General features: G+C 37.2%; 1 pseudogene; it reads right to left on the bottom strand.

Annotated features, from left to right (window-relative positions):
* Nucleotides 1-6,367: 6,367 nt before the first annotated feature.
* On the bottom strand, nucleotides 6,368-7,280 carry LOC130834102 (olfactory receptor 8S1-like; annotated as a pseudogene).
* Between the last annotated feature and the right edge of the window lie 8,205 nt (nucleotides 7,281-15,485).

Genomic DNA, 15,485 nt, shown 5'->3' with positions numbered 1-15,485 from the left:
GAAAAGAAACAAAAATCTATAGGAAAGAAAAAAATCACAATTTTAAAGTAACCACTTAAAAAGCCAGTATACAGATATAAAAACAAACAAACACCTTTTGAAAGCAATTATACTACAATGAACAGCAAAAAGATAAATGTGAAGATGTAAAAGAGGACATTAAAATCATAAAATGTAGGGGAAGGGAGTAAAAAAATGTAGTTTTTTGTTTTTTTGTTTTAGAATGTATTTGAGCCTATATGACTACCAGTCTAAAGCAAGTAGGTATAGTAATGGGTTAACATACTTGAAAAACAGGGTAACCACAAATCAAAAACATATGATAGATTCACAAAAAAACAAAGAACACAAGAATAATATGAGGGTAGTCAAAAATTATCCACAGTCTGGCTGTAGAATTTATAGAAGTTTTAATATAACCAGCATGCAGATAATTTCTGACTCACCCTCATACAAAAAAAAACCATCAAACCACAAAAGGAAAAACAAAAAGAAAAAGAAAGGAACAAAGAAGAAATACAAATCAACTGGAAAGCAAGCTTTAAGATGGCAATAATTACATATCTATCAATAATTACCTTAAATGTCAGTGGACTAAATGCTCCAATCAAAAGACATAGAGTGGCAGACCAGACTAAAAAAAATAAGAGCCTACGATATGCTGCCTATAAGACATCCACTTTGGGCAAAGGACACACATAGATTGAAAGTGAGGGAATTGAAAAACATATTTCATGCAAGTGGAAATGACAAGAAAGTGGAGGTCACAATACTCATATCAGACAAAATAGACTTTAAAACAAAGGCCATAAAGAAACATAAAGAAAGACACTATATAATGATAAAAGGATTGGTACAAGAAAAGGATATTACACTTGTTAACATATATGCACCCAATATAGGAGCACCTAAATATATAAAGCAAATGTTAATACTAACAGACATAGAGAAACTGATGGAAATACATTAATAGTAGGAGACTTCAATGGACAAATCTTCCAGACAGAAAATCAATACAGAAACAGAAATCCTAAATGACACAATAGAACAGTTAGACTTAATTGATATTTTCACATTACATCAGAAAAAAAAAAAACCAGAATGCACATTCTTTTCAAGTGCATATGGAACATTCTCTAGGATAGACACAAAACAAGCTTCAACAAATTTAAGAAGACAGAAATTATTTCAAGCATCTTTTCTGACTACAATGGCATGAAACTAGAAGTAAACCACAGGAAAAAAAATAAGAAAAAAAATTACTTGGAGACTAAACAACATACTACTAAAAAAGCAATGGTTAAACAATGAAATCAAAGAGGATGTTAAATAATACCTTGAGACAAATGACAATGAAAACACAAAAAGCAGTCCTAAGAGGGAAGTTCACAGGGATAGGCCTTCCTCAAAAAACAAAAGTTCTCTACCACCTAAAGGAATCAGAAAAGGAAGAACATACAAAACCTATGGTCAACAGAAGGAAGTAATAATAAAGATCAGAGAGGAAATAAATAAAATAGAAATTTAAAAACTAGAGAAAAATAAAACCAAGAGCTGGTTCTTTGAAAGGGTAAACAAAATTGACAAACCTCAGCAGGGCTCACCAAGAAAAAAAGAGAAAGGACCAAAGTAAACAAAATAATAAATGAAAGAGGAAAAATGAGAGCTGATACTGTAAAAATACAAACAAAAAAACATAAGAGAATACTCTGAGCAATTACATGCCAACAAATTGGACAACCCAGAAGAATGGACACATTTCTAGAAACATACAGCCCACCAAAACTGAATCAAGAAGAAATAAATAATTTGAACAGCTTATCACTAGAAGTGAAATAGAATCTATATTTTAAAAAAAATTCCCTGCAAACAAAAGTCCAAGACCAGATGGCTCCACTGGGTAATTCTACCAAATATACAAAGAAGAACTTTTATTGATCCTTCTCAAACTCTTCCAAAAAACTGTAGAGGAGAGAACACTCCTAAAGCCATTCTATGAAGCCACCATCATCCTGATACCAAAACCAGACAAAGACACTAGCAAAAAGGAAAATTATAGGCCAATATATTGATGAATATAGTTGCAAAAACTCTCAACAAAATATTAGCAAAACAAATCTAACAACACACAAAAAAGATCATATACCACAATCAAGTTGAATTCATCCCAGGGTGACAAGGATGGTTCAGCATACACAAATCAATCAATGTGATACACCACATCAATAAAAGGAAAGACAAAATCCACATGATCATCTCAATAGAGGCAGGAAAAGTATTTGGTAAAATGCAACATCCATTAATGGTAAAAACTCTTACCAAAGTGGGTAAAGCAGGAATATAACTCAATATAATAAAAGGTATTTATGACAAACCCACAGTCAACATAATATTCAATGATGAAAAGCTGAAAGTCTTCCCACTAAAATCTGGAACAAGATAGGGATGCCCACTCTCACCATTTCTATTCAACATCATATTGGAAGTCTTAGCCACAGCAATCAGATAAGGAAAAGAAATAAAAGGTATCCAGATTGGAAGAAAAGAGGTAAAACTGTCAGTTTATGCAGATGACATGATAATATATATAGAAAACCCTAAAGATTCTACACAAAACCTACTAGAACTGATAAACAAATTCAGCAAGGTACCAGATACAAGATTAACGTACAGAAATCTGTTGCATTTCTTCACACTAACAATGAAATATCAGAAGGGGAAAGTGAAATAATAATCCCTTTTAAAATCATATCAAAAAATATTTATATACTTACAAATAAACCTGACCAAAGAGGTGAAAGACTTATATGTTGAGAACTATAAAACACTGATAAAGAAAACTGAAGATGATTCAAAGAAATGGAAGGATAGCCCATGCTCTTGGATTGGAGAATTAATAGTGTTAAAATGACCATACTACCCAAAGCAATCTACAGATGTGTAGATAACAGATTTAATTTAATCTGTGATCCTTATCAAATTACCGATGACATTTCTCATAGAAGTAGAACAAATAATCCTGAAAGTTACATGGAACCATAAAAGACTCAAAATTGCCAAAGCAATCCTGAAGAAAAAGAACAAAGCAAGAGGCATAACCCTCCCAGACTTCAGACAATACTACAAAGCTACAGTAATCAAAACAGCATGGTATTGGCATAAAAACAGACATGGATCGATGGAACAGAACAAAGATTCCAGAAATAAACCGACACACCTACAGTCAATTTATATTTCACAAATGAGGCAAGAATATACAATGGGGAAAAGTCTCTTCAGCAAGTGGTATTGGGAAAGCTAGACATTAGCATGTAAGTCAAGTTAGAACACTTCCTCATGCCATACACAAAAATAAACTCAAAATGGCTTAAAGTCTTAAATGTAAGACATGACTCCAGAAAACTCCTAGAAGAGAACACAGGCTAAACATTCTCTGAAGTAAATTGTACCAGTGTTTTCTTAGGTCAGTCTTCTAAGGCAAGAGAAATAAAAGCAAAGGTAAACAAATGGGACCTAATCAAACCTATAAGCTTTTGCACAGCAAAGGAAACCATAAACAAAATGAAAAGACACCCTACGGACTGGGAGAATATATTTGCAAATCATATAGCCAACAAGGACTTAATTTCCAAAATCTACAAACAGGTCATACAAGTCAATAACAAGAAAACAAACAACCCAATCAAAAAATTGGCAGAAGACCCAAATAGACATTTCTCAAAGAAGACTTACAGATGGTCAACAGGCACATGAAAAGATGCTCATCATTGCTAATTATTAGAGAAATGCAAATCAAAACTACAATGAGGTACCACCTCACACCAGTCAGAATGACCATCATTGAAAAGTCTACAAATAATAAATGCTGGAGCAGGTGTGGAGAAAAGAGAACCCTCCTACAGTGTTGGTGGCAATGTAAATTGGTGCATCCACTTGGAAAACAGTATGAAGTTTCCTTAAAAAACTAAAAATAAAGTTGCCATATGATTCAACAATCCCACTCCTGGGCATACATCTCAACAAAACCATAAAATTCTAAAAGATACATGCACCCCAATGTTCATAGCAGCACTGTTTACAATAGCCAAGACATGGAAGCAACCTAAATGTCCATCAACAAATGAATGGATAAAGAAGATATATATATACAAAATGGAATACTATGCAGCCATAAAATAGTGTGAAACTATTCCATTTGCAGCAACAAGGATGGATCTGGAGATTATCATACTAAGTAAAGTAAGTCAAAGAAAGACAAATGTCATATGATATCATGTATATGTGGAATCTAAAATATGATATAAATGAACTTATATACAAAACAGAAATAGACTCACACACATAGAAAATAAACTTATGGTTACCAAAAGGGAAGGGGAGAAGGGGAGGGATAAATTAGGAGTTTGAGATTAGCAGATAGAAACTATCAATACTATATACAAAATAGATAAACAATGAGGTCCTACTGTATAGCACAGGAAACTATATTCAATATCTTGTAATAATCCATAATTGAAAGGAACCTGAAAAAAATATATATATATAGATATATATATACATGAAACTGAATCACTTTGCTGTACACCAGAAACTAACACATATAAAACTGAATCACTTTGCTGTACACCAGAAACTAACACATATAAAACTGAATCACTTTGCTGTACACCAGAAACCAACACATATAAAACTGAATCACTTTGCTGTACACCAGAAACTAACACAATATTGTAAATCAAATATACCTCAATAAAAATGATACTAACTTTAGACATTTTTAGGTAAAGTAAGTATAATTTTAAAAAAAAGTGTAGCTGTCAAAAGAATAGAGAAGTAGAGAGGAAAAGGGAATGGGAGAAAGAGTGGGAAGTGAAAGGAAGATACAGATGTGGGAAAAATAGAAATTGATCTGAATATAACAATAATTACTGTAATTACTATTGATTAAACTCTCCTCTTAAAAAAGAATCAAAATGCAGCTATACATTGCTCACAAAGACATACCTAAAAACACAAGAATAAATAATGTTAGGTGAAAGAAGCAAGTCACTGAAGAAAACAAACAATATGAACTCACATAAAGTTCAAAAACTGCTGAGGCAGAACTCAACAATCTTATTTAGGGATAACAAATAAGTGATAAGCTGTAAATAATAGCAAGGGGATGAGTACTGTGCAATTCACAATAGCGGTTACCTCTGGAGAGGGGAAAAGTTCAATATGATGAGGCCTACACACAGAGCATCCAAGGTTCTGAAAATGCTCTATTTCTTAAGTAGAGGAATGAGCACATGGTTGATTTTTATTTTTTTATATTGTATACTGTATAATTTTGTATAATTTTTATATTGTATATTGTATAATTTTTATATTTTATATTGTATAATTTTGTAACTATGATATATGATAATAGTTTATAGTTAAAAATAAAGACTGAGAGAGGCCTGTAGTCCTCCAGGAAGAATGAGATAAAAGTAGTCTTGTGGCCAAAAATCCAGAAGCAGGAATACAATCCTCAGAGCTCCTGATAGCATGGCCCAGGCAACCATGTCAGGAAGCAGAGTTTCTGTGCTCTCACAGAGTGAAAGTGCTTGCATACGAAGGGCTATCTCATGTGGAATACAGCTCCCACCATAGCCTCAGGCTGTCCTTGCTCTCTGGGACAAACACGTGACCTTGAACCAGGCACACTGGCTGTCTAATGCCCTTAGGTGCTCTCAGGTTAGGTAAAGGAAGTGCTTGCCAGTCACTGCTCTGGAGCATCTGTCCCTTGGCCTCATGCTGTGCTGAAGAATCCTTTGTAATGGCAACTCCCCAATAGTGTGGAAGGGACGGGCTGCATCTGCCTTCCTGGACAATCCAGCTCTTCCCCTCCCCACAATGCCCTAAAATAATGTAGGTTCTTTTCACTTTTACAGTTTCGCAGTAGGAAACAGATCATAAGATCACACAGTGAAATGTTCTCTTCTTGACTACTTTACTGACCAACTTTCTCATTTAAGTGGGATTCTTCACCTTGAGATGTCAATATCCCATCTTTTTCCAAAGACAGTTTTCTCAAACATTCATTGGCCTAAACATTGTTTCTCAAACTTGAGCATGCATCGTGGTCATAATTAAAACACAGATTGTTGAGTTCCACCTCTGGATTTTCTGATTCAGTAGATCAGGGGTTGGGTCTGAGACTCTATCTTTCTAGCAAGCTTGCAGACGTTGCTGATTCTGATGCTGCTGGTCTGTGGATAACACTTTGAGAACCACTGACTTCAAATGTCTTTTTTTCCTCTTCAGGTATTTTTGAATATCCCTCCTCCCCATTTTCTGACTAAAAAATGACACAGAGAATTCCCTCCTCTGAGGAGCACATTCACTGCCTCAGCATCCTTTGCAGAGCTGCTTTCACCTCTTGGTTCTTGAGGCTGTAGATGAGGGCGTTCAGCAAGGATGTGATCACACTGTACTGAACGGAGAGCACTCGCTCCAACACTGAGCCTGAGGCAGGGCTGATGTACCTGAATAGAGCCGTCGCATAGAACAAGAGCACCACAGTGAGGTGGGAGGAGCAGGTGGAGAAGGCTTTGGCTTGGCCTTCAGAGGAGTGGATGTTCAGAATGGCAGATATGATTCTGAAGTAAGAGAACAGGATCAGGGGAAGTGTCAGCAGTCCCAGAAATGCACTGGACCCTGACAGAAGGAACTCGTTGGCCGTGGGATCAGTACAGGACAGAGGGAAGAGTGACGGTAGCTCACAGCAGAAATGGGAGATGATGTTGGACCCACAAAAATGTAACTTGTGGATGAGAAGATTATTGACTAGTGAGTTCAGAAACCCCATCACCCATGCTGCACTGACCATTGCAGTGCAGAGAGGCCTGTTCATGACCATAGCATAGAGCAGAGGGTGGCAGACAGCGGCATAGCGGTCATAGGCCATGGCAGAGAGAAGACTGGCTTCAGTACACCCACTGAGAAGAAAAAAGAAACTCTGGGTGAGGCAGCCTCACACTGAGATGCTTTTCTTCTGAGACAGGAAGTTCTGTAGCATTTTGGGCATGGTCACTGAGGAGAAGCAGATATCTAGGAAGGACAGGTGTCCAAGGAAGAAGTACATGGGGATGTGGAGGCGGGAATCCCCTCTGATCACTAGGATCATCACCAGATTCCCCATCAGGGTCAGGAGGTAAATCCCCCAGGAACAGCACAAAGAGCAAAGCCTGGATGTGGGGGTCAGCAGACAGCCCGAGGAGGATGAACTCGGTGAAGAAAGTGAGGTTGTTCATGGTTGTTTATAAATGTCACCCCTAGAAAGAAATCAGCTGTACTACAGAATCTGAGTAATTTCTAATGATCAGAATATCATCCCCAGATCCTAAAACTTCTCAGGCAATACATCTTTCAGCTTAAAAACAGAAAAGGAAAAGAAGTTGAGTAATTCCCATTGTGACATGAGTTGAATCTGGGTGTCTAACCCCAGCAAATATGTTGAAGCCCTAACCCCCAGTACCTCACAATGTAATCTTATTTGGAAATAGGGTCACTGCAGATGTAGTAAGTTAAGAGGAGCTCACACTGGAGTAGGGTGGGCTCTTAATCCAATATGACTGATGTTCTTATCAGAGAGATGAGAGAGCCATATGAAGAATACACTCAGAGGGAGGACAGCCATGTGACGACAAAGCAGAGTGGAGTGATGCACCTGCAAGTCAAGGAAGCCAAGGGTTGACAGCCATAACCAGAAACTAGGAAGAGGCAAGGAAGGATTCTTCCCTACAGGTTTCAGGGTGACCGTGGCCCTGCTGACACCCTGATGTCAGACATATAGTCCCTAGAACTGTGAGACAATAAATTCTATCATTTTAAGACAGTCGGTCTCTAGTACTTTGTTACAACAGCCCTAAGAAATTATTACAGGGACTTTAAGGGTTTCTCCTCCTTGGCTCTCCCCAAAACGTCTCACTCATTCTGTCAGTGAATGTAGCACACATCTTTGGAATCTCAATCAGATTACATGATTTAACCATTAAGAGTATATTTAGGAGAATAAACAGGGTCCTTTAAATGAAACTGTTTCAGAAAATAGACATTTAGTTGCAAGTCTTTTTAGATTTGGATCTTAAAGCCAAGAACTATAGAACTCACCATCTTATCACAGACATTCTGGATGTAGGATGAAGATGTAGAAAAGGGGCTTGAGCCATGCTACCAGAGGTTGCAAGAGGCTTTCCAAACATTTCAGGACCACTTCAGGGGTACCCTATCTCTCCAAAGACATACTAGCAAAGCTGCAAAAGTTATCAGTGGGAAGTATTTGTGCCTCGGGAAAAGCTCACTCCATCCTCAGGCCAGTGATGTTAGGCTCTCAGCATCTCAGAGTAGGAAGATGGAGGCTCACAGAGGTGAAGTGACTTGCTCCACATCACATAGCTTATCAGTGGGAACAGCCAGGAACTAAACTGAATGCTCTGCTTTCAGACCAGTGCTCTTTTCACCACAGCACACCCAGCAGATGGACAACATATATTTTGAGTCATTTAAAGTATCTGTATCTTAAACATAGCACTGTCCCTAAAATAAAAAAGCTAGACCTGAAAAATTAAAGCTATGTATATGAACTTGAGCAAGAGACATAACCCTTCTGCAGGTAAATTTTCACATCAGCAGAATGGAACAAACAATTTTATCTATCTCACATGGTTGACATCAACCTAGTCTACCTTGGTTTTAGCTCACAACCTAATAATCAGGTGCTTCTTAACTATTTCGTTTCCTTCCCTTCACATTGCTGTTGTTGTTATTGTCTCTTATGGACTCAAAAATGTCTAATATATACACTACTATGTATAAAATAGATAACTAATGAGAACCTACTGTATAGCACAGGGAACTCTACTCAGTGCTTTGTGCTGACTTAAATGGGAAGGAAATCCAAAAAAGAGGGGATATACATATATGTATAACTGATTCACCTTGCTGTTCAGCAAAAACTAACACAACATTGTAAAGCAACTATACTCCACTAAAAATTAATTTAAAAGAATTGTCTAGACCAGGACTTTAACAGTGTTCACACTTTTCACTGGCACCTGAACTGGCATATTGTAACTACCTCCCCAGAAGTCTTTTCAGAACTAGTCTCAGTGCCCACAGCCTCTCTCTCTCCTCAGTCCCTTTTACCCTGGCTCTTCTAAAGCCTGGTCCTGATGACATAAACAGAAAAGTTATGCTAGAGGAAATTTGAGAGAAAAGAAACATTTGTGAAAACATTCAACTTAGTTTTTCAAAAAAAAGTATAGTAAAACAACATGAATCCAATTTTGTGATTTTTCTAAAAAGTGTACAATAATAATCCTAGGAAGACTCTGGTGAGAGGGACATCTCTACATTGTTGATGGCATTGTAAATTGCACTTTGAATCAGCAATCCTATAAGTCCTTGGATTTATGCTAAAACTGTAACTCAAAAGACTAAAATGTGACATATATAGTGATGCACACTGCATCATTATATGTTCAATGAAAAATGGAAATAATAGGATATCTCCATGTTCTGGAATGTCTAAACACCAACTAGATAATGTAGATGATAAAATCATAACCATAAAGGCTAGTGGCAACATGGGAACATGGGGACATACCAACAGTAGCTACAAAAACTAAGTAAGAAATTTCTCTTTGGTGTGATTAGAACTGGTCTCCAAGACTCTTTTTCCCACGATCTCTCTCAAACCTCCAGCTTCCTTTTCCCTTCAAACACCCCCATCAAATTCCTGGCTTTAACTGCACAGTTAACAATCGACGTCCTTCCCTTTCTCCTTTGATGATGCACCCAAACAATCTACTTGCTCCTAAAACATTTCACGTAAAGAAGATTGAATTATTAAACAAGGAGATAAGGGAGCCCCTCTCCCCGCCCCCGCAATGGTGAGGTCCCCTAGATTAGAGTCACCTTTCTGGCTACCAGGATCACTCTTTGCTAGGAGGTTTGGAAAGCTTGGTGGGAGGGAACAGACTGAGCTGACCAGGATCACTGGGAGGAATTCCAGGGTAAGGAACAATGGAGAAACTGTTCTAAGGAAGAAGAGGAACTTGGATAGAAAGAAACTGACTACCTAAAAAATAGAAAGAAAGAGAATAAAAAGGTGGAAGCTATGCCCTTCTACCCCTAAGCACATGATTTCCCAGTATCTGTTGGGAAGATTTGTGGACATTGGCATTAGCTTTTCAGATAAAGAAAACTTCTGTATTCATTCCCAGTTCTGACAATCACAGCAAAGGTGTTAATTGGGGGAAATCTCCACCTCTAACACTTTTCAAGAGACTGCACTACCAGTCTGTCCTCTCTGCAAATTTATTCTTGTTTGGAGGCATGGAATATGACTTCATGATCTCTTGCTATACCTGAAACCATAAAATCTTAGAACTCTTAGTGAAAGTTACGCAAGAGGGAATGAGAAGGTCTCCTTCCACGTCTTTATGCCTACCATGGTGCACATTTGAGGAAATGATCCTCCAAGTCCACCTTCGGGATGGCTCCTGCCAGCTCCCCCATGCCAAAAGACAATCTGCTTTTTCATCAGGAACCAGGGACGTGAAGGGAGGAGACAGAGGGATCCCAGATGGACAGAAGTATACCATAGATCAACATCCCAGAAAAAGAAAACACTTGGTCTACTTATTTACTTTGGCCATGATATTTCCCTTATGACTATTTCTATTTTCTTTTTCATTGCTGTGAGGAATTTGGGTTAGAATAGGATTCCTCTGAGTTGTGCAAACTTATGGAAGTTTTCACCCCTATTACTGAGCTGGATGGTTCTAAATCTGGCTCCTGTTTGGGGTTTTGGAACAGATTGCCTACTGCTCCTATAGCTAGGCATGTGGAATCAGAGAGGCCTCCAGCTAAACCTTGGGGAAAGTCAATTTTATTTCCTGACAGGTTCTAGCATCAGACACTGTGTGGTCAATTCTATCTTAAGCCTAAAGGGCCAGTGTTCTCTGCACTGGGACTTTCTGGGCCTTGCTAAAAGTCATTAGTTCTTGTCAGTCTTCCTGTGGTAACCTACCTCAGTCCTGAGAAGAGCTCCTGACCAGTTTATAGGAGTCTTATATTCCTCCAGTGCTGTTCTCTTTGGCCATCTCTTTGCCAAGATAGCCCTGGGAGAGGAGCATGAGTAAGGACCCCAGGGAGCCTGGGACTGCTCACTGCTCATGGGGGAGAATGCTGTAGTCAGAGTCACTTGGGACCTGGTGCTGACTTTGAAAGGTTGGCTATGATTTGTAAGTGGTTGTGCAGAAAAATTTCCAGGAAAGAGCACAAGGAACAATACAAAATCTGACAAATAAAGCTCAGCCTAGGGCTTCTCAACCTCAGACATATAAATGTATGCGCAGAGAGGCATGAGTGTTCATGTGCTCGTGCACACACACGCCACCCACATACTCTCCGTAAAGTCTAACATTCCCTCTTTCCTTTGGATTTATTCCAAACTCTATGAACGTCAGGTATGCTATGTTTTTCTCTGCACACATTTATCACATGGCCCTGTAAGAGAGGTTAGAGCTATGAGGCAGGAACTCTTTAATTTTCTTGAGTCCCCACTTAGAAATGTATTCCTCTGTCCTTTCTTTAGTTTTAGTGGTAGAGGTAGCTGCCTTTAATCCAAGACTAGCACCTGTACTTATGTTTTAACTCCCACCCCATCCTGAGCCTCTGGGTTCTTTTCCTTCAACTATGCTAATTGTCTGTTTTTAATCATCAATTTCTTTCTCTTATTTATACCAAGAATATAAATATATTAAAATAGCTCCCATATTTAAAAGTATCCAACTGACCCCATGTTTCACTGCAGCCACTGATTTTACATTGCCTGACTCTACTTCTCTCACAGTCACTTCTACTGAAAGTCTATCTAACTTAACTGTATTACCTCCCAAGTTTTTCTTACTTCTCATGCCATAACATGCTGGCTTCTGCACCCACCATTTCTTTTCCTTCCTGTTGCTAGGACTTTTACAACCAGTATTAATTTTCCTCACATTTCAGTCCTCATCTTCTGCATGATTGGATATCTAATCTCTGGACTCTTTACATAGTTAAGAAAAAGTTGGGAAGAGAGAGTTACTACTCTTCTTGAGCCATCACAAAAATAGCCCCTATATAGGCATATAGGAAGGAGTCTGGAATTCTTACCCAGTAGGACTAAATTGGGAGGAGTAGTGGTTTCTCTTAGTGATGGACATGTGGGCTTTACTTCCTCAAAGGTTGTATGACAATAACTGTGAATAGATGACTAGAAGTACTTATATTTTATACATGTAGCATAAAGGTATAAATAATCAATTGACATTGACTAGGGATCAGACTTAGAAGTATTACATATAGCATTACTATTTACTTACATATTTATTAATACATATACTACCTCTTCACAAAATTAAGTTTGTTATGGCTATATTAAATTTAGTATTGCTGGGTTAAAAAGTTTAAGGACATGAAGGGGAGTGATAGGAACTGGCTTAAGCAGATAGAGCAGGCTTAAGAAGAATTTTATATGCAAGCGGTTGACAAGCTATGATTTGCAGGCCAAATCTAGCTTACCTGCCTGTTTTTAATAAATAAAGTGTTATTAGAACACAGCTATGCTAAGCTGTTTACTTATAGTCTGTGGACACTTTCACACATGGCAGAGTTGGGTAGTTACAGCACAGGCCTGCAAAGCCTAAAACTTTTGCTATCTTGCACTTCAAAAAAAATTCACTTACCCCTACTGTATGCCATACTAAGGAGCTCAAAAGAGCTTATCCTGAGTCTTTACAGAACTATTGGGTGTTTCAGAAATTGAGTCTGAGAGCAGACAAACCACTAAAATGACTATTGCAGAGAGAGGATACTGCTCCTGAACAAGGGAAAAATGGTTCCACCACATTTTAAGTATTCACCTAATAATTCTACCTTATCTGCTTTGTTATTGTTTTCTACATTTTAATATATTTTAAAACACTGGAAATAGCTATTTTGGTGATTAATTATTAAGTTACAAATGTGTTATTTATTTTTATTATCATTTTTTTTCTTATGTTCCAGTCCTTCTCTCTGGCATCACTTTATTTGTTGTTGGAAGTGTATCCTTTAGTAAATCCTTTGAATGAGAGATCATGGATAATATATTCCCCCAGTTTTTACATGTTTGAAAATATCTTTAGTATTCCCACATGTACAAATGTATTTTAGTACAGGTCCATAATATAAAGAATACGTTTTCCTTCAACTCCTATTCCTCAACTACTTATCCCTCTCTTAGATGCAAGGACTATTTATCATTTTGCTTGAATGAATTTTCAGAGATAGTCTATGAGTGTAACCACATGTATGTATGTGATATTTTCACAAAAACGATGGGATAGTCTACACTCCACATTGCAACTACTTTTTTCTACTTAGTTTATTTTGAAGATCACTCCCTATTGGTATATACAGAGCTGCCTCATTTTTCAATAGCTGTCTAGTAGTCATTGTATGAAAGTACCATAATTTATTTAACATGTACTTTATAGATGGCAATAGTCAACATCCATCCATTCATTCACTAAATATCTATTGAGCATCTACTATGGCCCAGGAACTCCTCTAGGTGCTTGGGAAGACAAGGAACTCTTCTAGGTGCTTGGGAAGACATTACTGAAAAAACAAGAGCTCTCTGTCTGCATAGAGAAATGTTTTGATGGTTATACTTGTATGGTTTCTTTGCACACTTGGGAGGACTTTTGTAAGATTAATTCCTAAGAGTGTATATACTTGAGCATAGCAATTTTAATGGAGATTGCTAGATTTCTCTTCATGGAGGATGTATCAATTTTAAAATTCCATCAGCAATGTATGATACTGCCTATTTCCCATATTTTTGCCAGTAGCATCTTATTAAACCTTTTGATCTTTGCCAAGCTGATAGTTTTAAAATATCTCATTGTACTTTCATTTTACCTTTATGTCTATTTTAAGTAAGTTTGAAAATATTTTCATATGTTTAAAAGCCTATATGTTTTCTTTTTGGTGAACCCTCTGTTCGTATAGCTGTTGACTATTTCTTCATTGATTCATAGCCACTGATTGTATTTTAGAGAACTGAGTTATATAAGTTGCATTTTTTCCCTAGTATTTTTTGTTGCCTTTTCCATTTATCTTACGTTTTTCTTCCTTGAATAACTTTTAAAATATTGATATATTTGTATTTATTGTCCTTTTATTATATAGCTTCAAAAATTTTGGTCATACTTAGACATTTTACAAACAACATACTTTAAAATTCTTCCACATTTTTAACCAAGGGCTTAATTTCCAAAATATACAATGTATACAACTTATACATCTCAACAACAAAAAACCCAAAGCAACACAATCAAAATATGGGCAGAAAACCTAAATAGACCTGCCTCCAAAGAAGACATATAGATGGCCAATAGGCACATGAAAAGATATTCATCATTGTTAATTATTAAAGAAATGCAAGTCAAAACTACAGTGAGGTACCATCTCACACCAGTCAGGAATGGCCATAATTAAAATGTCTACAAATAACAAATGTTGGAAAGGGTGTGGGGAAAAGGGAACCCTCCTACACTGCTGGTGGTAATGTAAATTAGTGCAGTGTCTATGGAAAACAGTATGGAAGTTCCCAAAAGAGCTACAAGTAGAGTTGTTACATGCAACTCCTGGGCATATATCTGGACAAAATTCTAATTTGAGAAGACACATGCACCCCTATGTTCATAGCAGCACTATTTACAATAGCCAAGACATGGAAACAACCTAAATGTCCATCAACAGATGAATGGATAAAGAAGATGTGGTATGCCAATTGATGAATTTAGTAAAGGAGCAGAATACAAAATTAATGTGCAGAAATCTCTTGCATTCCTATACACTAACAATGAAAGAGCAGAAAGAGAAATTAAGGAAACAATCCCATTTACAATTGCAACAAAAAGAATAAAATACCCAGGAATAAACTTGCCTAAGGAGTCAAAAGACCTGTATGCAGAAAACTATAAGACACTAAGGAAAGAAATCAAAGACGATACAAACAGATGGAGGGACATACCACGTTCTTGGATTGGAAGAACCAACATTGTGAAAATGACTATACTACCTAAAGCAATTTACAGATTCAATGCAATCCCCATCAAATTCCCAATGGCATTTTTCACAGAACAGGAACAAGAAATTTTATGAGTTGTATGGAAATGCAAAAGATCCCAAATAGCCAAAGCAATCTTGAGAAGAAAAGATGGAGCTGGAGGAATCAGGCTCCCTGACTTCAAACTATACTATAAGGCTACAGTGATCAAGACAGTATGATACTGGCACAAAAACAGAAATATAGATCAATGGAACAGAATAGAGAGCCCAGAGATAAACCCATGCACATATGGGCACCTTATCTTTGACAAAGGAGGCAAGAATATACAATGGAGAAAAGATAGCCCCTT

This window comes from Hippopotamus amphibius, chromosome 12 (genome assembly GCF_030028045.1).
Source record: "Hippopotamus amphibius kiboko isolate mHipAmp2 chromosome 12, mHipAmp2.hap2, whole genome shotgun sequence".
Classification (NCBI taxonomy): Eukaryota; Metazoa; Chordata; class Mammalia; order Artiodactyla; family Hippopotamidae; genus Hippopotamus; species Hippopotamus amphibius.
Note: the sequence above shows the minus strand (reverse complement) of the source record. Positions and strands in the feature narration are given on the sequence as shown.